Source organism: Marmota marmota, unplaced genomic scaffold, assembly GCF_001458135.2.
Source record: "Marmota marmota marmota unplaced genomic scaffold, marMar, whole genome shotgun sequence".
NCBI lineage: Eukaryota > Metazoa > Chordata > Mammalia > Rodentia > Sciuridae > Marmota > Marmota marmota.
Window position 1 is genome coordinate 41503238 of NW_025999977.1, and position 27239 is coordinate 41530476.

Here is a 27239-nt window from a genome sequence, read left to right on the forward strand (position 1 = left end):
GGTGAGAAGGCCAAGCTCAACTAGAGGGGTGGCCTGGAGCCGACCATGTGTGGCCTCTTCACCTGGTGTGTGCTTCTCACAGCCTGGTGGCTGTGTTTTAGGGGAGAGTGTCATAGCAGAGGCCTCTAGAGAGCAAGTGATGCCAGAGCCCTGGGCAGAGCTGCCAAGCCTTTCTTGCCTCCCCAGAAGGTGTTTGGTGCCATTCCCGCTGTGCCCTCTGGTTTCCAGGGGTGTCAAGGGCCAGCCCAAAGCAGGGGAGGAGGCCTGGACCCCATCCCATGAGGCAGTCATATTGTAGGGGCGCCTGTGTGGTGCCAGAAACTGCTGGAGTTACTTCTTACCACAGTGTGTTTGGGAAACACAGCCTGCGACACACAGGAAGAGAGACCCTGTCATCTGAGCCCGGGGTTCCCATGTCAGTGGTTAATTTAGCCACAGAGGTTTTCATTTTTTATACTAATCATACTTTTAAAAAAGACCTTTATTAAAACAACTAATCCTCTAGGATTTTTATTTCTTTAAGTGATTTTGATTTGGGGAAAGATTTTTCAAGTAAAATATTTTGGATACAGTTTTGTTTTTGTTTTAAATTACTGTTAATTGATCTTTAACTCTACTCTTCATTTTCCTTGGTCTGGAAACACTTTGCTGATTCCTTTTCAACCAGTCTTTCTTTCTTCCCTCACCTTCCTCTCTCCTCGATCATTCTCACTGGTTCTTCCTTTGTTTTCATTGTGGTGAAATATACATAACACAACATTTACCCTTTAACCTTTTGTGGGTGTACAGTTGAGTCACATTAAGCCCTCGCACAGTCATTGCCATTGTCCATCTGCGGAACTTTTTCCTCTTCCCAAACTGACATAATTCTTCTTGTTTTTAAACCTTACAGGTTTTTGTTTTTAATATTTATTTTTTAGTTGTAGTTGGACACAATACCTTTATTTTATTTTTATGTGGTGCTGAGGTTTGAACCCAGGGCCTCACAGGTGCTAGGCGAGCGCTCAGCCCCCCCAAAACTGAAATTCTTAAGGAGGGCCTGAGACACAGCCTGCTACTCATTCCCTGACCCTGTCTTCCATCAGACCTCTCTACCAAGATAAGTCTGATTCCGTTTAGCTGTTCCCTTTAGGAAGTGTGTATGTGTGCCTGTTTATTTATAAAAAGACACTTGTAACACAGGTAGTCTGTTAGCATAGTGCCTTAGTGGAGGTAGTTATACAATTGACTGGTTGATGATAGAAAAATTTCACCTTTCCTCCCAGCAGATGGCAGACTCCACCTCTGAACCATGGTGCTTATCCCATTCTTCAGAATCCACTGTAAATGAGGAAGCGCTCTTTTAAACATATATTAATGCTTAATTTTTAAAATAAATGTTAACGAGCATATCATTTATGTCCAGTGTAGTTTTGGGGGGAGTTGGTGATGACATAATTTAAATCATTTAATGAGTGAGAGTGCAAAATCATGTTGTTACCGGCCTGGTATAGCTAAGATTGTTGACTTCTCTTTTCAGAGGGGATGTTTAACTTTCTTGTAACTAGCATCTGTCTCCTCGCATCTCTCAAATTATAAAAGATAATATATATTCAGTAAGAAAAAGGTGTGCTGTCACTGCACTTCTGTCCAGTTTAAATTGTCATGTGTCACAATTAAATAATTACTTTGAACATAGCACAAAACTGGGAAGGAGGATTCTTTTTTTTAAAGATAAGACAGTGTCTCCACTTGTAGCAAGCAGGAGGTAGGACAGAAAGAGCGCGCACGCACACACACACACACACCCATACCCCACCACACACACACACAAATTAAACCCAAACTCTGTGAAGTCGGTCCTTTTTTTTTTTAAGTGATTGATGGCACTCTGGTCCTTTTGCCCGCTACTCATCTCTCCTCACAGAAACTGCTAAGGTTGGGTTCCTGTTCTGCCTCGTCAGGCCATGTTGGGGCAGCTGCCTGGCTTCTCTGTCCTGTGGGCACCAATGTTCCCAGTTCCAAGCTTGGTCTGAGCTTCCTCCAGTCATCCTCCTCATCTCAAGCTCCTTGGGATGAGCTGAACTTTGGCCCCCTCTAAGAGCTCCTCTCCTCTGCCCCCTTGCAGGTGTGGCTGTTAATGCTCTCCTGCCCACTTGCATATTGAGGGGTTGGGATGTGAAATCGATAAGAGAACCAGGTAACTTACCATGTGAACTGGACCCTGTTGAGAGTGGAAAGGAGTACTGCTGATTATGGAGGGGCCACATGCATCGACCAGGATTATCTGCGGTCAGCTGGGACTGGGCTCACTGCTTGAATGTTCTATTGCTGCATAACAAGTTCCTACAGATTTAGTGGCTTAAAACAAAGAAAATTTACCATCTTGATTTCAGTAGGTCAGAATGCCAGGTGTGGCATGACCGAATTCTCCCTCTGTACCAGGTCTCACTGAGCTGCAATCAGGGTGCCCCTGAGGCTGTGGTTTACTGTCTGGGGCTTGCAGATCTTCTAGCTGGCTCCACTGATTGTTGAGGGAATTACTTTCCCTGCAGCTGTGGTGCTGAGAGATTGACTCTCAGCTCTCAGAGGCCTCCCCTCCCATGTGGCTTCCATAGGCAGTTTATAGTATGAACATTCACTTTCTTCCAGTCTGGAGAGCGTCTTTCAGATTTCCTCTTCTGCAGCCCATCAGCGAAATGCTCTTTTTTTTTTTTTTAAAGAGAGAGAGAATTTTTTAATACTTATTTTTCAGTTTTCGGTGGGCACAACATCTTTATTTTTCTTTTATGTGGTACTGAGGATCGAACCCAGCGCCCTGCGCATGCCAGGCGAGCGTGTTACCGCTTGAGCCCCAGCCCCCAGCGAAATGCCTGGACAGACCAGGTCCACCCAGTGTAGTCTCCTTTTCGCCTTATGTAATGTAACATACTCAGAGGGCTTTGAATAGCTTATCATGTTTACAAGCTCCACCCACACTCAGAGGGGAAGCCATTATACAAGGATGAGAGTTACTGAGGGTTAATTTAGAAATCTGCCTACGCTAGTCACCCTAGTTATTTTACTTCTTGTTTTCCAACTTGCTACTTCTACAATTTCATATCGTGAATCTCTTGGTTAAAATAAAAGTTAAAAAGAAAAAGCAAGCAAGATACTTAACTCTAAGGCTTATGTCATTAATTCTGTTACCCTCCTTTCCTAATTGCAGCTATCTCCTAACTTCCTGGTCATGACTATTCTCTCCATGGGTCAGATGGTTTGGTACTAGACTTATTGGTCATCTCATGGGTGATTTCAGGGTCTGCAGTCTTAACACTGTGGCCATGCAATTTCTTGACTTCCTCAGTTCTGATGATCTCCTTCATTGAACCTCACACCTTTGTTCCCACTTACACCCTGGACTTTTTCACCACCTCTGACTGCTCGGTTACCACACTGTGATTTAGACATCTTGTTTTCTATTGACATCCTGTTATTATTTGATCTGATTCGTTCAACTTCTTTCACTTTATCTTTTAATCTTCTTCCAATTTTGAACCCATTAGCTGCTTTCTCTCTGTCCAGCATCCTTTTTTTCCCCCCCTCTTCTTTTTCTTTTTTGTGGTACTGGGAGATTAAACCCAGGGGTGCTCTACCACTGAGATACATCCCCAGCCCTTTTATTTATTTATTTTTTATTTTCAGACAGAGTCTTGGTAAGTTGCTGAGGCTTTCCTCAAACTTGTGATCCTCCTGATTCAACCTCCCAAGTTGCTAGGATTACAGGTGTATGCTGATACTTCTCTCCTTATCCATTTTAGATATGACCATTTGTTCTTATACAGCCAGTTTTTTTTTTTTTAATCAAACAAATTCATAGATGAACTGGTCTGCTTTCTATTAAGTATTTATGAAGAAAATGATTAATAGGGCAGATTAATGTTAACATACATTCATGATTACTTGTTTCAGTTAGCTTCAGCATTATGATCCTTTTGCAGTTCTCTTATAACCTTGCTTTCCCTTTTTTTGCAGTGATTAAGTAATCATTCTTTTAAGCATAACCATTCTTTTTAAGTATCTGCCCGACTCCTCTTCCTCTTTAAGCAGATGACTTCCTTTCTTATTACAGAGCAAACAGCCATTAGACAGGAGCTCCCTTGACTTTCTTCTTCCAGGGTTACTCATAGGTACATATGCTTATTTAATAAATTCTTACTAGGTACCTGCCGTGTGGCAGGCACTGTTCTAGGTGTTGGGGTTACCTAGAATAAACTGGAACAAAGCCTGTCCTTCATAGAGCTCACATTGAAAAGAGAGTAGTTGAATTAAAAACATTTTTAAAAAAAGTTCTAAAAAAGTGAACTAAAAAGATATCAAGTGATGATAAGTTCTGTGGATAAAAGTAAAATGTAGTGATATGACAGAAAGATGACTAGCTACCAAAGATATAGTAATCAACAAATTGCTTTTACTGAATCAGGAAAATAGAAAATCTGAATAGATCTATAACTAGTAAAGAGATGGAGTTAGTAATCAAAAATCATCTCTAAAAAAAAAAAGGCCAGACCTATGTGGCTTTGTTGGTGAATTCTACTGAACAGTTAAATAATTAATATCAGTCCTTCACAAATTTCCCAAAATAGATGGAAACAGAACTTTCCAACTCATTCTGTAAGGGCAGCGTTACCTAAACTGAAAAAAGGATACCTAAAGAAAACTACAGATTAATATTTTTTATGAATTTAAGTGGGAACACCTTCAACAAAATATTAGCAAATTAAATTGATCCACATATAAAAAGTCTCATACAACATAACCAAGTAGGAATTGTCCCAGGAATGCAAGTTTTTTCAATAGGCAAAAAATCAACATAATACACTATTCATAGAACAAAGGACAAAAAAACACATGATCATCTCAATAAATGTGGAAAAGGAGTTGGGAACAACTCAGTACCCTTTTGTGATTAAAAAAAAAAAAAAAAAAAAAGGCAACAAACTAGGAATAGAAGGGAATTTCTCAGCCAGGCATGGTGGGTGGTATGTGACTATAATCCCAGTTACTCAGGATGCTAAGGCAGGAGGAACACAAGTTCAAGTCCAGCATGGGCAACGTAATGAATACCTGTCTAGTTAGATGATTGATAGATGGACAGACAGGAAGGAAGGAACTTCCTCAACTTAACAAAGAATATCTATAAAAACCCCACAGTGAACATCATAATTAATGATGAGAGACTAAAAGCTCTCCCTCTAAGATAAAGATAAGACAATGTCTGCTCTCATCACTTTTTTCAACATTATGCAGGAGGTGCTAGCCAGGTGAAAATTGAGCAAGAAAAGGAAATAGAATGCATCCATGTTAGAAACAAAGAAATAAAACTTTCTCTGTTTGTGAATGACATGGTGTCTTATATAGAAAATCATAAGGGGGCTGGGATGTGGCTCAAGCGGTAGCAGTCTCTCTTGGCATGCGTGCGGCCCCGGTTCGATCCTCAGCACCACATACAAACAAAGATGTTGTATCCACTAAAAACTAAAAAATAAATATTAAAAAAATTCTCTCTCTCTCTCTTAAAAAAAAAGAAAGAAAGTCATAAGGAACACACAGAAAAAAAACTGTTAGAAATAAAGTTTAGAAAGATTGCAGGATATAAAATCAATGTACAAAAACCAATTGTTTCAGGTTGGGGCTGGGGCTCAGTGGCAGAGTGCTTGCCTGGCATGTGTGAGGCACTGGGTTTGATCCTTAGCACCACATAAAAATAAACAAATAAGGGCTGGGAGTGTTGCTCAGTGGTAGAGTGCTCGCCTTGCATGTGCAAGGTCCTGGGTTAGATCCTCAACACCACATAAAAATATAATAAATAAGATAAAGTGATTGTGTACAACTACAAAAAATAAATAAATATATTTTTTAAAATAAACAAAAGGCATTCTGTCCATCTACAACTACAAGAAAGAAAGAAAGAAAGAAAGAAAGAAAGAAAGAAAGAAAGAAAGAAGCAATTGTTTTTATACACTTGCAATGAATAATTTGGAAATGAAACTAAGAAGAAATTTTCGTTTATTAGCAGCATCAAGAAGAACAAAATAGAAATAAAGTTAACCAAAGAAGTATTAGACACTGAAAACTACCAAAACTGCAAGAAATTAAAGAAGACCTAAGGAAATGGAAAGACATTCTGTGATCATGAGTTGGAAGTCTTAATACTGTTAAAATGTTAGTACTCCTTAAATTGACCTACAGATTCATTGTAATCCCTATGAAAATCTTAGCTGCTTTTTTTGTATGACCATGTGCACTGCTCTTAAAATTCATGTGGAAGGGGCTGGGTTGTAGCTCAGTGGTAGAGCACTTGCCTAGCAAGTGTGAGGCGCTGGGTTTGATCCTCAGCACCGAATGAATGAATGAATGATATTGTGTCCATCTATAGCTGAAAAAAAATTCATGTGGAAGCATAAGGGACCCTATATTGCTAAAACAAACTTGACAAAGAAGAACAAAGTTGGGGGACTCACTCTTCCAGATTTCAAAACTTACTCAGAAAAACAGTAATCAAAGCAGTGTGGTATTATCATGAAGATAGAAGTATAGAGTAATGGAGTAGAGGGGGAATCCAGAAACAAATTCTTACATTTATTGTCAATTGATTTTCTCTTTTCTTTTCTTTTCAGACAGGGTCTTGCTAAGGTTGTCCTTGAACTTGTAATTTTCCTGCCTTAGCCTCCCAAGCCACTGGGATTACAGGTGTAGACCACCATGCCAAGCTAAGAATAGTCTTCTTAACATATGGGGCTGAGACAACTGGATATTCGCAGGCAAAAGAATTAATTTGGACTTCTTCCATATACAACGTGAAACATGAACTCAAAATGGGTCACAGACCCCCAAGTATAAAAAAGCTCAAACTATATAACTCTTGGAAGAAAACAGTTGTAAGTCCTCAAGACCTTGGGTTGTACAGGGACATCTTAGATAGGACACCAAGAGCTCAAGCAACAGAAGGAAATGGACATTTTTGGACCTTATAAAAATTAAAAACTTTATAGCCAGACATGGTGGTGCATGCCTGTAATTCTAGCGAATAGGGGGCTGAGGCAGGAAGATCACAAGGTTAAGACCAGCCTCAACAGTTTAGTGAGCTCCTATTGCAAAATTAAAAAAGGACTTGGGATTTGCTCAGTGGTAAAGCATCCCTGGGTTCAATCCTCAATACAGAAAAATAAACATAAAAGGGCTGGGATTGTAGCTCAGTGGTAGAGCACCTGCCTAGCCATGTGTGAGGCATTGGTTTGATTCTCAGCACTATATATAAATAAATAAAAAATAAAGCTCCATCATCAACTAAAAAAGTATTAAAAAAAAACATAAAAATTTCAATGTTTCAAAGGATACCATTAAGGAAGTGAAAAAGAGCCAGGAGTGTAGCACACCTCTAATCCTAGGTCCTCAGAGCCTGAGGCAGGAGGATCAAAAGTTTGGGACTAGCTTGGGCAACTTAGTGAGGTAAATAAATTTGGAATATTGTGGTAACTCAGTGATAAAGCATTCCTGGGTTTATTCCCCAGTAACCACCCCCTCTAAGAAAAAAACACTGAATAGGTGAAAATATTTGTAAGTTATATTTGCATATTAAAGGGACTTTTATCCAAAATTATGAGGATCTCCTGAAACCCAGCAGCAACTATGAAAACCCCCAAATAACCCTATATGAAACTGGGCAAAGGGAAAGTAGCATGGCGATTATGAGATCACCACTGGCTATAGGGAGGAGGAGAGGGAGTTGTTGTTTAATGGGTATAGAGTTTCAGATTTGCAAGATGGAAAAGTTCCAGAGATCTGTTTCACAACAGTGTTAATACACCTAACACTACCAAACTGTGTACTTAAAAATGGGTTCATTGATAAATTTCTTGTTATATGTTCTTTTACCCCAATTTTAAAAAGGCAGATAAGCTCAGGGGAAATGATGGGCATAGGATCTGAATACACATTTCTCCAAAGAAGATATAAAATGACCAATTAGTCATTAGGGAAATGCAACTCAAAACCACATGAGATGATTCCATTTCACACAAGATGACTGAAATAATGAAGACTGACAGTGACAAATGTTGGTAAGGATGTGGAGAGATTGGAGCCTCATACATTATTGCTGGTGTAAAATTGTGCAGCCACATTGGAAAATGGCTTAGCAAGCTCTCAACATGTTAAGAGTGGGGTTACCATGTGATCCAGCAGTTTAATTTCTAAATAGATACCCTTTAGAATTAAAAATATATGTCCATACACCAGCAGGAGCGTTTTGAAACTTGAGCATTAGTAGGAGATGGGTCATGTGAGAGGATGTACAAATCTTATGGGATGAGATCATTTTGTGGACCAAAGGCCTTCCTCTGAAATGTTTGGCTTTCTAGCATTGTCTGAGGGAATAGGCTAGAAGTCTCCTGACAACATTTATAGCTTGAAGTGTTTTAGATGTTGCCCCTTCAACCATCTGAACATTGCCCAATTCTCCTGTGGTATTTGGCTTTACTGTTTATTCTTAAACCCATTTATAGTTGCAAAAGTGCTGAGTTTGAAAACAGAATATTTGAAGTGGACCCAACTGTTTCAAAAGATGGATGCTTATCAAAGAAAGAATTGGTGTGTTCTTTATGAAATAATAAGGCTTTTTTTTTTTTCATTTGTAGCCTGATTATTCTTAGAGCAGAGAGATGACAGGGAGTTTTAGCCATTGCAGGGAAGTGTGGCTGAAATCCAACAGTTCTTCAAATGAGCAATTTCCTCTTGCTGTCAGCACTCACCCACAACCCTTTCTTCAATGTTAGATCTTTTTGTATTCTCACAGGTGGTCACCAGAGCTGAACTGGAGGGCCTATACCCTCCTTCCATGTGTGAGGAAGATCAGGGGGTCTTAATGCGACCCAGTCATTTGAATTGCTTTGTCTCTGCATTTTCTCAAATACATCAGTGATTCTTGCCTAGAGCTTTCTGAGTTCTGTAGATACAGATTTAGGGCAGAGTTCTTTCTCAATAAATTTAATAAATGTGTATTATATATTAATTACACTTTATCTCCATTTAGTGACTACAAAGTTTCCAATTATGAAACTTCACAGGTTACTTACCCGTGGGACCTTTCCATCACCTTTGGTCAACTGGCTGCTGTGCTCCCATGTCTTCCCTCTCCTGAGCTGTCTTCTCTTGCAGCACATCCCTGCTGCACACACTTCCAGATTTTAGATGCCCCCACCCTGCCCCAGGCACTGACAAGTGTCTCCAGTTCTTAATTCCAGTCCGTGCTTGGTGCTTGTCTCGTTCACTGACTTGCTGGACTCTTCCATCCTGATATCTCGCTCGCTTTCTAACAACAGAGTTCCAGGAATTTTTCAGTTCATTTCCTTGGACTTCTCAGTAGATAAGTGTGTCACTTCTAGGAAACAAGAACTGAATCACTCTCTGATAGTTTTATCTAGTTTTTACTTCTTTATATTGACAAGAACTTTAAAGCAATGCTTCCGACAGTTCTTGAAAAGAATCTTCCCCAGACTGCATGTGAAATATGTAGAGCACCAGGCCCACTCCTGGGGATCTTAACCTGGTAGGCTCAGGTTGAGGCAGAGAAGTCTGTTTTGTTTTGTTTTTAAACAAGTGTCCAAAAATTTCTTATATTCAGACTGTACTGGGAGACTCTGTCAGAGGAGTCTGTTCTGTTGCTGACTTTGGTGTACCATGTTGATGTCACTAGACTGCTAACTCAATCCCTTTCTTGAGCTTTTCTTGTGGCAGTATTTGTGACAGCTTTGGAGAGACTGTGTGCCCAGGTGTGGTCATACAGTGGATAGCCTGAGCCAGACAAGTTTTCTTTACTGTTATCTGTTCAGTAAACTGGAGCCTGGGTTCTGCAGCCCTGGAGCAGGTATTCATATGCAGATGCACCTGGGCACCCTCAACTCTCCAGGCCTCCCGCCAGCCTTGCTTTCTTGAGACAGTGCCTGCCTGTGGCCACTTCCATGGTTCTTGTGTACTCTGCTCCCTTTTGTTTTAACTGGCTGTACCTTTGCCAGACCTGCAGTACTGGTCACACTGCTGCCTGGTTCTCTCCTGCCATGTGATCTGTGAGTGCCAGAACACTGTCCACTCAGCATATGCTAGAAGCACCTTCCAGAACAGAGATGACTAATAGCACACTGAAGTTTTACCTCGCAGAGGAATGTTTTGAAAGCTTTTATAGTCATGTATTTGGTCTGGAACTTTTCTTTATGTCTTCCACTCACAGGCAACACTAAACATTATGAGACTATTTGTAGTTACCTGACATATTGTATTTTCTACTTTTATGTTTTTGAATCTGCTATTCTAGCTGCCTCTATCTCCTCTGTTTCCTGTCATGTATATACCATTAGATCATTAGTCCTTTGTATGCCATTAGCCTTAATATATTACTTATTTGATGTGCACAATTTTTATTAAAGAACTTTAATGAAAGTTGCCATTTATCATTTGTTCAGTTTTAAATTACTTGTGATCATGAAAATATTCATTTTATGTCCACCCCACTTGCAAAAAATGTAAGTGATTGATAATATTCAGTTTTGGCAAGGGTATAGAGAAGAAGACTCCCCCCGCCCATACATTTTTTAATTGGTACATTACAGTTGTACATAATGATGGGATGTGTTGTTACATATTTGTTCATCCACACAATTCACGGTATAACAATATAATTTGGCCGGTATCCCTCCCTAGCACTTTCCCCCTGCTTCCCCACCTCTCACCCCTTGGTCCCTTTTCTCTTCTGATCTCCCTTTGATTTTTTAGGAGATCTGCTTTACCTTTGTTTTCCTTTTTCCTCTCTAGCTTCCACATATGAGAGAAAATATACTACCCTTAACCTTCTGAGTTGGACTTATTTCACCTAACATAATGGTCCTAATTTCATCTATTTTCCTGCAAATGACACAATTTCATTTTTCTTTAGGGTTGGATAAAAATGTATTGTGTAATATATTTATATTGCATTTTCTTTATCCTTTCATCAGTTGATGGACACCTAGGCTGGTTCTATAATTTGGCTATTTCTTTCCCCCAAATGTTTAAGTTGTTCTTTTCTGAACTAGCAAGTAATAAGTAATATCTTACAATTAAATATTTTAAGCATAGAGAAGGTCATATTGGATTTAACAGTTTGTCATCACAGAGTTACATCCCCAGTCTTTTTTTTAAATATTTTTTTTTAGTTGTAGATGGACATAATATCTTTATTTTATTTATTTATTGTTTTCAATGTGGTAGTGAGGCTTGAACCCAGTGCCTCACGCATTCGAGGCAAGTGCTCAATCACTGAGCTACAAACCCAACCCCCAAGTCTTTTTTTTTTTTTTTTTTTTTTAATACAGTATCTCACTAGATGTTGAGGCTGGCCTCAAACTTGTGATCCTCTGGCCTCAGCCTCCCATGTTTCTGGGATTACAGGCATGTGCAACCACACCTGGCTATATATTTTTTAAAGGAATAAAACAGAAAAAGTTGAATTCCATATATATCCTGCAAACCCACTTCCCTCTCCTTTCAGAGATAAACCTCTTTTTTTAAAAAGGCTTTCTTTTTTTTATAATAACTTTATTTTATTTATTTACTTTTTTATGTGGTCCTGAGGATTGAACTCAGTGCCTCACATATGCTAGGCAAGCATTCTACCACTGAGCCACAACCCCAGCCCTAAACCTGTGTTTTGAATTTGGTGAATTTTGTTCATATTTTTGTACTTTTTATTTATTATGTGTATGTGACCATTAGCAGTCTACAATGCTGTGTCTCACATTTTTAAACCTCATTAGAATAGCGTCATAGTGCATGTGTCCTATTATAACTTCTCTGCTTTTACCTACTTTGTTTTAGAATGATCGCCCATGTTGGTATAGTTATTTTAAATGCCATATGGAATTTATTTCTATGAATGTCCTAAAGGTTATTTATTCTCCTGGTGATATACATTCAGCTTGGGTTTAGTTTTCTGTTTTTCCAAGTATAGCTTCGGTAGATTTTTGGAGACAGGTCTTTTTGTGCAGAATGGTGAGTTTTCCTAGGGCATGGTTTTAGGAATGGGATCCCTGGGACAACAGGAATGTGTGTTTTTAATTTTCCTAGGTGTTGCTAAAATGCTCTTCAAGGTTACTTTATTACTTCACACTCCCTCCTTGTAGGAAATTTATTATTTGTTCACTTCTCACATGTAAGTAATATGTTACTTTTAATTCTCATATAAAGCAATAAGTCTCTAAACAAATTGCTTGAAGAAAATGAGAAAATGAACTGTTTTATTTCCCTATTGTACATGCTGTGAAGATTGCCACCCCACCCTCTTGACTGAATGCTTCCAATGTAGGCCAGATTGATGTGACAACTCAATTAGGAGCAAAGTTTGGCCTCAAACTTTTTTTTTTTTTTTAACCTGTATGTGTTCCCAACTCTTTCAGTCTAAATTACCAGCCTGTAATGTACCAATTGTTCCTACTTCAGGGGTGTCCCTTGTCCCCAGGGTTGGTGTGTGTAGAATCATAAATGTTATTTTGGCTCTCGTGGCATAGGAATGTCTGTTGAGGCTGAATTCCAACAAATCTTTTCTTCTTCTTTTTCCTGAGAGGGAAACTGAAGCTGTTTGCTATTCAGTACAAGATATCACTCCTCTCTTTATTATAGCGCCTGCTTTGGCTGTGGTTGAACCAGTTGGAATAGTAGTGGCTTCTTTTTTGTGTGCATTAAGGGGTTTTGTAATTTATAGGCGTGTTTCAGAAGCCATGTGTGAACCAATTACATTTTATTGTTCCTAGTTATACTTTTATGTCAGAGAGCTAATACTTTTTAATTTTGGAAGATTAACAAATTACATGAATTATTTTTACTCATATATCAATCAGTCAAAAGTAGCTTCACCAGTTTAGTTAACCAAGAGTTTATCAATTCTCTAATTTTTCACTTATTAAAGCAGTTATTCTGAAGTGTTTTTAAAATAATATATCCCAAGAGATATTATAAATTTTTCAAAATAAATTTTTGTTAGCTCTAATTTAGAAAAGATAGTAATTCCATTTCCAGGTGGTGGGATGAGGACACGCTGTCTAGCCTTTTCATCATGTCATAGATACTTAGAAATAATAAATTAGAATTTTAAAAATAATCTGGCACTAGGGATATCGCTCAGTTGGTAGTGTGCTTGCAAAAAAAAAAAAAAAAGAAAGAAATTTTAAAATTATCTGAAAATATACTCAATGGAGTGAAAAAGAAAGGGAAGCCCTTATTAAGCTGCAGACTGTGAAGAATCTCTGAAAAGCATATGATATTTGTATGCAGAAGAAGACCTAGATCCAAAGCAAGGCAGGAGAGCAGTGCTGCTGAAGATGGGTCTGGTGGCCTTCCAGGGGTAGAGGGTATCAGGCAGGTATGATGAGTGGAGGAGTTTGTGCTGAAGAGACAGGGCAGAGTTCCCTTGCTGAGACTACAGAGCTCTTCCATGCGGTGGCACTTTCTGTCTTCCCTCCACCTCACTAAGAACAGCTCCCACACCTCCCCTCCAAGGAGGCATTGCAAACTGAGAGGGTGGAAGGCCTGAGCAGGAAGTCCTGACTGCAGAGATAAGCTCTTAGTTAAAAATCACCCTGAAGCTGGGATCGGTGGTGCACGCCTGTAACCCAGCAACTCAGGAGGATCATGAGTTCAAAGTGAGGTGCTAAGCAACTCAGTAAGACTCTGTCTCTAAATAAAATACAAAACAGGGCTGGGATGTGGCTGGTGATTGAGTGCCCCTGAGTCCAATCCCCGGTACCCCCCCCCAAAAAATTAAAAATCACCCTGAATAGAGAAACACAATGATGCAGAGACGGTAGCAAAAGAATTTGTCTTAGAAATAGAATTCATAGAATATGAGGAACTGGATTTTACAGTAAATCTAGTTCAGTCCTTGGAAAGATAAGAACATTTTTTTCCCTACTAAAAACAATTAATTATCAATCCTGGAAATGAAAAATTGATGGTCAAAATAAGAAGTTTAACCTTGGGGCTGGATTAACAGTGTTTATAGCTGAAGAGCATTGTTCCTAATCACATCACATAAGGATAAAGTAAAATAGAAATGATATTAAGGCATGAAAGAAAGACTGAGGAGTTCCATCTAATAAGAGAGAAAACACCAACTTAGATTAATAAATCTCCTTTCAAGATTGAAAAGAAGAAAAGGAATGTTCCAGACCTAAATGTATCAGATATCTTCCAATGAAGGAGACACTGCAGAAGTAGCTGCCTGCACTACCTCTGGGACCCTGGAGCTACGCTGCCAGCTCTTTTAGAACAAATTCATCAGGGACCGCTGTTGACCAGGGCTGCAAGCTTGGCCAGGACCATGAAAATGTGGGGGAAGCAGCCTAGCACCACCATGTGTAGTATGAACTTACAAAACACGAACTGTAGAGCAAGCAAAAGGAAACTTTAAGGGAAAGTTTAATGGCCTTCAAGGAGTAGAAAGAGACTTTCATGCTTAATACTAGAACTAGAAGGTACAAAAACAGGTAGTAGTGAAAATAAAAAATACAGTTGTTGAGATAAACTCATTGGATTTGCTGCAGAGCAAACTAGATGCAGTTGAGAAACAAGTGAGAATGAAGTAAAAGATCAAGGTGAGAGGGGCTGGGGCTGTGGTTCAGTGGTAGAGCACTTGCCTGGTACGTGTGAGACACTGGGTTCGATCCTCAGCACCATATTAAAATAAATAAATAAGATGAAGGTATTGTGTTCATCTACAACCCCCCAAAAATATTTTAATAAGCAACAAAAAAAGATCAAGACGAGAAGTTCTCCCAAAACTCAGCATCAAGAGCCAAGAAATAGAGTATGAGAGAAAAGTTAGGCATTTAGGATGCACAGAAGTTCCAGTGTTTAATAGGAGTTATAAGTGAAGAAAATTGACAAGAGACAATGTTTGAAAAAATAACATTCTAAGTTTTTCCGGAACTGAAAAACTCTGAGCCTTCAGACAGAGTATGCATCATAGTGATAGTAGTAAAGAGGAATTCCTACGAAACACTAGAGAGAAAGGCTGGTGATCTTCAAAAGAATGAAAATTCAATTGACAGTTACTGATTTTAAAAACAAATAAACAATATGCAATATCTTCTAGGTGCTGAGAGAAAATCAAGTTCTATTCCACTCTGTCTTTTAACAGCAAGTATGCCATAGTAGCCTTTTCAGATCTCAGTGACCTTTAAAGTTCTTTACTGAAAACTATTTAAGGATGTACTGCAATAAGGAAAAAATTAGCCCAGAAGGTAGTAAGGGGATACAAAGAAAAAGGGAGAGGCAGAGAAATCAGGAAAGCAACATCATTTCATCTAAGTAAATATTGTCTGTAAAATGTAAACTGATTTTAAATAAGTTGTAATTTAAATCAACATAGCTAGCAACATGGAATTTGTGGCTAGGTAGAACACAAAGGGGATGAAGTTTTCCAGCAAACCTGGTTAAGTACCAGGACATGTCAGGTTTGAGCTTGGCACTGTGGATATAGAAATACATTTCAGTTTCCGTCCTTTTTTTTAAAAAATATTTTCTAGTTGTTGATGGACCTTTATTTTATTTGCTTATTTATATGTGGTGCTAGGAATTGAACCCAGTCTTTCACACAGATGAGGCAAGTGCTCTAAGGCTAAGCTACAACTCCGAGAGCTCCTCAGTTTCCGTTCTTAATGTAAAGATAATGTAGGAAGTCAGGGATGGCTCAGGGTGGGGAAAGGAAAGTAGTCATATGAAAAAATAAATAAACAAAAATATATTTTAAAAAAAAGGAATGAAGATGGTGGAATGAGATGGACATCATTACTCTAAGTACATGTATGAAGACACAAAGGTGTGACTCTATTTTGTGTACAACCAGAGATATGAAAAGTTGTGCTCTATATGTGTAATATGAATTGTAATGCATTCTGCTGTCATGTAACAAATTAAAAATTTTAAAAGAGAGAATGAAAACATACTCAAACTATCAGGAAAGGAATATAAAATATATCTTGTAAAAATATGATTTTAAGTATGCATTCAAAATTTAAGGTTAACAATAGTCCAATAGGAAGAAATAAAATAGAAAACTTAAAACTATTAGAAGAAAAACATTTAAAAAAAATGACAAAACCCCATATATATGCTGCTTTAGAGAAGGACAAAAACAGTTGATAAATTTTATTACAAATATTATAAATGTTCTAAAATATTAATATGAAGTGACAATTCAAGGCAGTCAGCATTAGAAGGATAAGGGGAAGAGTTCCAAATGATAAAAAAAAAGAATTTACCAAGAATCAGTGCAAGTCTGTTTGTTCTCAACAATATTGGATATTTGTGTATATATGTATGTATGTGTGTGTCTATAATTATTAGAGGCTTCCTAAATGATGGTCCTAATTATTCCCTCATTTCTTCAGTCTTTTTTAAAGAATGCAGCCAACTGGGCCCTGTGACGTACACCTGTATTTTCCTGGTAACTTGGGAGGCCAAGGCAGGAGAGCATCACATTGCAGCTCAGCCTGAACAACTTAGTGACACTGTCTCAAAATAAAAAATAAAAGGGGTGGGGATGTAGCTTAGTGGTAGAGGGCCCCTGGGTTCAATTCACAGTACCACAATAAGTAAGTAAATAAATAAATAAATAGTGCAATCAGATGATTCTCTTAAGCACATCAGACCCTAGACTGCTCAGTACACTGCAAGGGCTGCCCATCTTCAGGATAAAAACCACAATCCTTACAGTGGCCTAAAGGGCCCTGCTTCTCCGCCTTCCCCGTTCCCTTACCTCTCACCTCATCTCCTGCTTTCTCCCCCTCACTCCACATCAAGCATGCTGCACTTCTTGCTGGTCCTTCAGCACATCAGGCAGGCTTGCATTTTTAGAGCTGCACTTGCTCTTCATTCTGCCTGGAAAGCTCATTCCCCAGATGTGTACATGCCTCACTGCCTCACCTCCTTCCGGCCTTTACTCTGAAGGAAGCTGCCCTGACCACAGTGCAGTAAAATTAGATGTCATCAACAGAAAGAAAAAAATAACCTTAACACACATTTAGAATTAAGAAACCACAACAACTTCTAACTTTATGGAATAAGGAAAATTCATAATCAGATTTAACAAATTAACTGGAAAAGTATATAACATGTCTAAACCTATGCTTACATTTCACATGATATTCAAAAGAAAAATGGTAACTATATGTAGTCTAGAGAAAAAAGATTAAAAAGAAATGAAACTAGATTTTTAACTCTCTAAACTGAAAAGAACTACTGATAAATCTGAAGGAGAAGGGAATAATAAAATTACCCCTTATTGAAATAGAAATAAGAAATTAACTCAATTCAATAAAAAAATCGTTGTTTGAAAAAATGGTGAAATAGATCTATTAACGAGTAGTTTTTAAAAAGTAACAAAAATAATGTCATAAATGGGGCTAGGGTTGTAGCTCAGTGGTACAGTGCTTGACTAGCATGTGTGAGGCACTGGGTTCAATTCTCAGCACCAAATATCAGTTTAAAAAATAATAATAAATGTACATTGACAACTAAAAAATATTTTTAAAAATGTCATAAATGAAAATAGGAATTTGTATACAGAGCAATCTTGCTTTTTTGGTGATTATTAGAGAGTCTTGTCAATGACTTTATGCTAATAAACTGGAAGATTTAAGTGAAATGGACTATTTTCCAGGAAAATAGATATTACCAAATTTGGTTCAAGAAGAATAAAAAGAATCTTAATGATACACAAGTAGGTTAAAAATATCGGAATGAGAATCACAGGTCTGCACTCCAAAGGAAGCTCAGACTGTTTATCAGGTGGAATTCTCTCAGACCTTCAAGGGGAACAGATAATTTTCATTTTATGTATACCTCTCCAGAACACTAGAACACCTCAACCAATTTTACTAAGCTAGTATAACTTCCATCTCCAAACAGGCAAGTAAAGCACCAAAAAATAAAACTGTAAGCTATTCTCACTTAAGAATATAGATGCAAAAATTCTACATTTAAAAATGGAGAATTAACTTAAGCGTGATCAATTAGCACTTACTCTGGATATGCAAGAATAGTTCAAGTTGCTTTTAAGATAATTGAATAGAAGTTCTATTCATTGCAGCAACCTAACTGCTAACTCCAGCAACTTTTTAAACTGAGGCATTTATATCTTCTTTCCCCAGTAACAGAGACATGCGTGCCAGATTAAATACAGCAAAATTGAATTGCAGAGTTGAGCATGAATACAAGTCAGAGAAATCCCTGGCAATCAGAATTAAACCCCAGACTGGTGTTCTAGGGGTCAGTCAGACTGGATAGTAGATTTAGGTTCCCAAGATTGAGGGTTATTGTCTCATGACACAGGAAATCTGTCTTTGGTTTACTCAACATAAGTAGAACTAATGATATTATAAAGGCTAGGACTTTAAAAGAGCTGTCTCCTTAAGAAAGAGGGACTAGAGGGAAAAATCCACTGGCTTAGAGAAGGTACAAAGAAATATGTAACTGCCAGGCTCTGAGAGAAAAAAACAAAGTCAACTTTGAAAAACTGAAGCCATGATGTTTACTAACCAGAAGTATTCAATCCAGATTTCTACCAGCGAAATTGCATGGAAATTCCCAAACCAAAAAACATTCAAGGGAAGAGAAGCCTCAGCTGTGTTGTCCAATATGGTAGCCATTAGCCACATGTGGGTGTTTAATTTTAAAATTAAATGAAATTTAAAATGAAGTTCCTGAGTCACAGAAGCAACACTGCCAGTGCTCAATAATTATGTGTCTAGTGGCTACCATACTGGCCAATGCAGAAACAGTTCAGTAAAGTTCTATTGGATACCAGTGCTCTATGTACCTACTAGAAGCAGACAAAAATCCCTCTACAGCAGTCCAATTTCTATGCTCTGGTCAAATGGGGCTCCTATGCAGAAAACAATACCTCCTGAAGGTGAGCTCATTATAAAAACTTGCAAACCCAGTCACTAAACATTCTGAGGGAAAGTCAGCAAACATACAAAAAAGTATGTTTAGCATTCCAAGAACTCTGAAAAAATGGTCCATTAAAAAAAAGTTAAAGTAAAGTTAAGTATAGTTAGGAATTAAAGCTGATATGGAAAAAGACCAATTTGAGCTTCTGGAAATAAAAAAAAGAAAGATTAAGCTCACTAAAGGGGTTAAATAGCCAATTAGAGATAATAAAAATTACGGAATGGGAAATAGATCTGAAGAAATTAGTCAGGATACAGAATACTGTGAACATATGTAAGGAGATAGAAGATATGAAAGGCAGTTAAAGGATTCAAAGAATAGAATGGGAAGATCAGCCTAGAATTCTATATCTAATCTATTCAAGAGCAAAAAACAAAGATATTTTCAGAAGAAATCTCAACAAGTTTGTCACCAAAAAAAACATTGCTGGAGAAACAAATTAAAGATACTTAGAGGAGCACTAAAAAATGACAAAATCATGGAATTTGCAGGGAAATGGATGGCACTAAAGCAGATTATGCTAAGTGAAGCTAGCCAATCCCTAAAAAACAAATGCCAAATGTCATCTTTGATATAAGGAGAGCAACTAAGAACAGAATAGGGAGGAAGAGCGTGAGAAGAAGATCACCATTAAACAGGGATGAGAGGGGGGAGGGAAAGGCAGAGAGAAGGGAAATTGCATGGTAAAGGAAGGAGACCCTCATTGTTATACAAAATTACATATAAGAGGAAGTCAGGGGAAAGGGGGAAAAAAACGAGAGAGAAATGAATTACAGTAGATGGGGTAGAGAGAGAAGATGGGAGGAGAGTGGAGGGGAGGGGAGGGGGGATAATAGAGGATAGGAAGGGCAGCAGAATACATCAGATACTAGTATGGCAGTATGTAAAAAAGTGGATGTGTAACCGATGTGAATCTGCAATATGTATACGGGGTAAAAAATGGGAGTTCACAATCTGCTTGAGTCAAATGTATGAAATATGATATGTCAAGAGCTTTGTAATGTTTTGAACAACTAATAAAAAAAAGAAAAAAAAGATACTTAGAGGAAAAAATAAACTGAATCAAGAAGGAAGAATTGGGATGCAAGAAGAGACGGTATATAGTGGAATTGATAAATGTGGGTAAGTATAATAAGCACCAAATGTAAATAATAATAATGGTCATTGCCTAATAATGACTGATTTTGATGGACTTAAGACAAGGTACAGCTAAAGCACTCAGAGACTGTGACTTGGAATTGGTGGAGGCATGATTAGATGTAAAGGATTTTAAGTTCCTGGATGAGGATAGAAATACTGATTAAGATTGTAGTTAAGTGTTCATGTTAAAATAGAGAAGGTTCCTTCCTTTTGTGAGGATTCAGTAAGCTTTGGAATTAAAAGCCCTCCACTGAGGGGTAATTTTTTACATGAATCCCTTCAGATGTTGTGGCTTGGAGCGTAGGGTGATGCACTTAGAGAGAGTAATGGGAGTGAAGATGACAGGAATGGCCTCAAAGGCAGCAGTCCTGAGCTTTTTCTATTCGGTTGTTGTGCTCCCAGGTGTCAGGGCCTGTCAGCATGTACCCTAGCTGAGGAGTGTGCTGTGCAAGGAATTAGCTTGAGGCTGATGGAAAATACAGTGATCTGAGCTCAAGAAAAAAATAATTTCAGTGTGTCTTAGTGCCTGGTCCGTGGTTATGTGAGGAAAACAAGTCCCAGCCCTGGCATAGGAACACACCATGCAACGGTTGCAGCCCAAGTCACCTCCCGCTCCCCCAGTTGGTGTCTGCCCATCCAGTGGAAGCTCTGTGTCCTCCAACCATCACCTTCATGTGTTCCCACCCTGAGCTGTGGGTGTCTGTGCCTGTAGCTCCTCCTCAATGTCCCATTGCTTTGGGCTGTCTCTTGAAATCTCTATGTGAACTTTCCTAAGTAATTTTAGTTGTCAAGGCGAAAATGACCCTGAAAAGAATTAAGATAGGCCTCTTATATGAGCTTTAGTTATTGCACTGAACTTTAATTTCTGCATCTATAAGACTGACACTGTTAACATCTAATTGATAAGACTACTTTGAGGGTTAAATGAGCCTGTGTATGTGCAAAAAGTACTTGTTGAGTCCCTGACACTAGTAGGTTCTCAATAAATATTACTTTTATTTAAAGAAAAAAGGGGCAGTTGCTAGAAGAATCAACTCAGAAAAATTACCTAAAGTGGAAGACAAAATGAGAAAAATAAAACCTAAAAAGGACAAGTAGTGGCACAATAAGTTACAGAGATAGATAAAAATGTTAATAATGAACAAATCAACAGAATTTTTTACTTGACTAGTGACTGTTAAAAAAAAAATCTGGCTCTAGGCTGTTTACAAGAGAGCTAGAAGGTAAGGACCTATGAAAGGTAAGGACAAATGAAAGTTAAGGATAAAAAAAAACATACCAGGCAAAATCTAATAAAAAAAATTTGCCGACACTATATTAATTGCAAAAGGATTTCTAAAGGATTTCTGGTTAAAATAAAATAAAAAAACTTTACCAGGGAAGTTAGAATGGCAGATCTTATGTGATACATATATTTTTATCACAATTTTTAAAAGTTCTTCCAGAGATAAAAAATTTACCAAAGCTAAAAAGAGGAAGTGAACACTTCTATACTAATATACACCTATTAATGTATATACCTAGTAATGTAAGTATAAAGATTTATAAATTAAAAATTAGTTGGAGCACCATAAGAAATTGAGAAATACATTATTGAAATATGTAATTTTAACACATCTCTTACAACAACTGTTTGAACCATTATGCAAAAATGAAGAATGTAAAAAATTTGTACTTAATAATAATTATTGATTGCACATTCTTTTCAAATATAAAAATTCGCTACATAAAGGAAGTCTCAAAAAAGAATTAGTTGCAATAGACTGTATTCTCTGAGAAATCCAACAATAAAAAACAACCGTACATTGGTTATTGAAAGTTTAGTTGTGTGCAAAAAAAAAAAAAAAAAAAAAATTAGCTGTGAAATATTCCTAAAAGAACATTGCTTACCAAGACTTACACAAGATGGAATAGAAAACCCAAATAGAAGCAGAATCATTAAAGAAACTTACTTGGTGACACAAAGGAAACAAACAAGACCAAATGACTTTTCATAAAAGACCACATCCATTGGCATCCATTAGTAATTTGAACACACACACACACCCCCCAACAAAATCTTAATCTAGAAGTAGAAGAAATTTCCTTAACCTAATAGAGTATATTTATAAAAACTAGTAGTATCCATTATATTTATGGGTGAGATGTCAAAACTCTTTGTTTAAAGATTGAAAATAAAATGAGGCTTACTATCACCACTTTTATTCAACAATCTGTTGGTAATCCTAAACCACATAGAGAACAAGGAAAAGAAATAAAGGGGTTTGAATTGAAAGGAAAGAAAAGAAAATTATTATTTGATGATGACTATCAGTGCAGAATGTCTGGATTAACCATTAAAATGAAAAGGGATCAGATAAAACAAAAGTTAAAATAGATAAACTGCATCAAAATTGAAAGCTTATGTGCATTAAATACACAGCAAGTGAAAAGGCAACCCGTGGAGTGGAAGAAAATGTGTGCAAATCATATATCTGACAAGGTTTAATATTCAGAATATGTCAAGAACTACAGCTCAACAAAAATCTCACAGATGGTCCAGCTGAAAAATGAGCAAAAAATTGAATAGACGTTTCTCCAAAGATGATATATATAGATGCCAACAGGTAGATGAAAAGATGCTCAAAATCAGTGATCAGTAGGAAAATGGAAATCACCACAGTTAGCTATCACCTACACTCATTATGTCGGCTACTATTAAAACAACAACTAATAATAATAATAATAATAATAATAAACATTGGCAGGGATGTGGAGAAGTTGGAATTTTGGGGAACTGTTACTGGATTGTAATATGGTATAACCTTTATGGAAAACAGTAGAGCATTTCCTTAAAAACTTAAAAATAGAATTACCATATGATCTAGCAATTCTGCATCTGTGTATGTATCCCAAAGAATTGGAAGCAGGGTCTCAAAGAGGAATTTGTACACTCATGTTCCTGGCAGCACTATTCACAGTAACCTAGAGGTGGAAGCAACTAGGTGTCCATCAGTAGTGGTCAGGGACTGGGGAGATGGGGCAAAGGACAGGTGTTGTTTAATGAGTGTATACTTTCAGTTCTGTAGGTTGGAGACGTTTAGAAATGGATTGCACAACAGTGTAATAAACATGCTTAACAGCTAAACTGCTCATTTAAAAATGATTGAGATGGTAAATTTTGTGTTATATGTATCTCACCATAAGCAAATAAAAGAGCAGTTGTGCTGGATAAAAACTATTTATAAAATAGGAATAAATAATGAATGCATAGAGGAATGTAAAACTTCATGTTTAAAGAAGGCTCAGACAAAGTTTAGTTCACAAAGATGTCTCAATTCTCTGCAAAGTTTATAGATTTGATCAGTTCCCATCAAAATCCCACAAGGGTTTTTTTTGTTTTGTTTTTTAATGGTAAATGACAAACTGACTTCTAAAATTTAGTGCAAAGAATCAAGAATAATGACACTCTTGAAGAAAAATGTAAGTTTGGGGCATTGGCCTCTGAAAAGATAAGAAGAAGCTATAGTAATTAAATCACTGTGGAACTAGTACAGGGTTGAAATAGAATATCTAGCAGGAAAGAACAGAATTTTATTTAATGGCATTAAGGCAGTTCCTTATGCACATAGGATAAAAATGGATCTTTCCTTATATGTTAAAAAATCAGTTCTAAGTAGAATCAAACTTACATATGAAAGTAAAAACTACAAAACTTTAGAAAACAATGTGGGAGAGACTCTTTATAATCTCAAGAAGGAAACTGTTAAGATACAAAAAAAAGCAAAAAAAAAATTAAAGAAAAGTTACTGGTTTGGGACTGCCCAGATTTAAAGATGACTGTTCACCAAAAACATAATAGTTTGAAAAATAGTCCTAAAGCAAGAATTGTTTCTACAACATAACTTTCTTAGGGTTAAAATAATAAAAACATAAAGAGTTTTTACAAATCTACCAGAGAAAGACAATCTGTGCAATACTATGGCAAAGACAGGAACAGGCCTTTCACAGAAGAAACACAAATAATAAGGGTTGGCCAGAATGTGGAGTTTCAAGAACTCTCTCACACCTCAGATGGGAGGGGAAAGTGTAACCAATTTGTAAAAACAAGTTGGCAATACTTTGTTAAATTGAAAGTGAGTAACCGTTTGATCCAGTAATTTCACTCTAAGAAATTCTGACACGTGGACACCAAGAGACACAGACTAGGACGTTTATAGGCGTGTTATGAATGATAGGGAAAAAAGTGGGAACAACCCAAATGTTCACCAGCCGTAGAATACATACATAAATTATGAGTCATTAAGCAATGAAATACATCAAGCAGTAAAGCAAGTGGATTAAAGTTATATTTATCCACGTAGGTGAATTGTAACAATTTTTTATTTTAAAAAGCAAGTTATAGAAGAATATATGTATATGTGCAGGTTTTAAACAGTCTAAAGATATATTATTTATACATAATTGTGGAACTAGTAAAATTCAGGAAATAATTAACACAAAATTCCAGCAGTGATTGCCAGGAGAGGAGAAGGTGTGGGAGTCAGGTATATTGGCATAAGGGTGCACAAGGAAGCTTCAAAGTGACTGTCATGGTTCTGTTTCTCAGGCAGAATGGTGCAAGGTGAATATTATAACTTTGATGGGGTTTATGACTTTTAAAACTCAATGGGCACTTTTTTTTTGGTGGTGGTGATGGAGATTGAACCCAGGGCCTTGTACATGTGAGGCAAGCACTTTACCAACTGAGCTATATCCCCAGCCCCTGCATGGCACATTTTATACCTTTTTTGATACATTTAAGAGAAATGTAACCTGTAGTAATTTTAGAGATAATAGGAGATGTTTTTAAATTAGGTAAAATGAATTAAGGTGTTAAAATGCAAAAAGATTGATTTAATTTTCTAAGTTAAGGCCTCTCTATTCTAGCAGTTTTAGAGTGCAAATTCAGGGAGAGGGTAGAGACCTAAAATAATATCTCTGGTGTGGTATTGTAAGGGAAGTGTTGGAGACACACGTCCTCGACCTGGATTGGTTTTCTTCCTCTACCACTCCCTTTCTCACTCCCTTAAATATTTAGTTCTTTAATTACCAAACCTGTCCTAGGAGCTGAATAGACAAATCAGGGAATGTTCCTGTCTTGACACTTACAACATTTTTTAAACTCTTGTTTAGAGACTGATAATATTATCTTCCTAAACTAACTCATCAAAATTCACTTCAGGTACATATTATAATCACTCTTTGAGATCTTTTTAGATAAATCCCTATTTATATGTTTAGACAAACCTAATGAAATGCACGGCTTTAAATTTTTCAGGATAACATCCTTTTTAATCTGGATCTATATCTTAGATAATAGCCTAATTCTTACATATAGTTATTCCAATGTTGGGTTTTTTTTTTTTGTTGTTGTTGTTGTTGTTGTTTGTTTGTTTTTGGTACTGGGGATTTGGGGATTGAACCCAGATATCCTTTATCAGACCTTTCTTTAAAATTTTATTTTGAAACAGGGTTTTGCTAAGTTGCCGAAATTGTGATCTTCCTGCCTCAGCCTTCTGAGTAATTGGGATTACAGGCATGTGCCACTATGTCTGATGCATTCCAATTTTTTTAGTTATCCTTCCCATATGTATCAGTTGAACCCAATATATTGATTTTTATCTTTATATCTATGCTTTTGAGGCTTGAAATTGGATCTCATCGGAAACTTTGAGTTAAAGCAGTATTTCCAAGATCATCACAAGCATACTGCTAAGAATATCAGGGACTACAAAGGCAAATACTTTTTTCTTAAATATTTATTTTTTAGTTGGACACAATACCTTATTTTATTCATTTTTATGTGGTGCTGAGGATCAAACCCAGGGCCTTGCATGCGCTAGGTGAGTGCTAAACCGCTGAGCCACAACCCCAGCCCCACAAAGGCAAATAATTTTTAATAGTCACCTAGTTATTTTAGTCTTTCTTATAAAATACACTCATGAAACCTGTGATTTCATGGCTGTTATTTCTTAGATGAAGGTAATATAAGTCGTACATAGACTGCATGAATTCATGGCACAAATGGTTCTCAGATACAGCAACAAATCATGAAATTGTGTGGTTTATACATGTAATATTTAGATATAAAGGTGAATTAAAGCATTCTTTTGATTCCCTTTGATTGTCTCTTACTTGTAATTCTCAAAAAAAAAAAAAAACAAAAAACTCTGCTGTGGTATTGTTAGGAAAAAGCAATCTAGAAAATCCTGTTTGGACATCATATTCTGTTGTAGAAACTGCTCTAGTAATGCAAAGATGGATAAGATGTGGGTCCTTCCTTCAGAAGCACCAGCCTAATAAGAATAGGCAAGTAAAATAAAACCTGACACAGCATGGTATGTGCTTTAGAGGAGCATGTGTAAGTTGGTAGGTAGCTTGGGAAGGCGATACTAACCATGGAGAGCAAGGGACTCTTCACTGAGGAAGGGGCACTTGGAAGGAGGTTTAAGAGATGAGCAGAAAGTTTACAGTATGACAGACTGGGAAAGGGACACCTGGGAAAGGCACATGCCAAGGTACAGAAACCTAAAAGGACGAAGCGTATTGGGTTAACTGTGAGCAAGCAGCTCGTCATTGGAGTTGAGGGTTGAGGACCTGATATGAGGGTGTCTTGAGGGTGTCCACGTGGAGTGTGATGGTCTTTTCTTAGATCTTATCCTCTATGGCTTATCACCCTGTGAGAGCTCTTAAGCAGAAGAGGGTCATGTTATGTTCTCTGGGGCAGTGCAGAAGATGGGTTAGAGGGTAAGTGTCACATTATGGCTGGTTGTTGGGCAAAGGGAAGTGGGAAGCAGTTGGGGAGAGATTCTGCTTTGTTTCAGTTTTCAGGATATGCAGGAAGCTAGGTTACATCTTGACTTTTCCTAGAACTTAATTCATTGAAGGAGATAGTGGTAGGTGTTTTGGAGCCAACATACGAAGTTGCTGAAGACATTGGTATTATTCAGTCTATTATAAACAAGTATTAATTAACCTTACCTTATATTAACAGCAAAGAGATTTTTATTTATTTTATGTTTTTACATTATTTTTTAGTTGTTGTTGTACCTTTTTTTTTTTTTTTTTTTTTAATTTTT

General features: G+C 37.3%; 1 protein-coding gene and 1 long non-coding RNA gene across 22 annotated transcripts in view; one reads left to right on the forward strand and one right to left on the reverse strand.

The window, feature by feature from the left end:
- The window catches only part of Dtnb (dystrobrevin beta), a 203403-nt gene that overhangs the window by 70249 nt on the left and 105915 nt on the right, over window positions 1–27239 (forward strand). The gene's annotated exons all lie outside the window — the stretch shown is intronic.
- On the reverse strand, window positions 139–17768 carry LOC125617233. The gene is made up of 4 exons (XR_007348155.1): window positions 16812–17768; window positions 9096–9400; window positions 2189–2683; window positions 139–1320 (listed from the first exon to the last, which is right to left on the reverse strand). It is a non-coding gene; the product is annotated as an uncharacterized LOC125617233 (long non-coding RNA).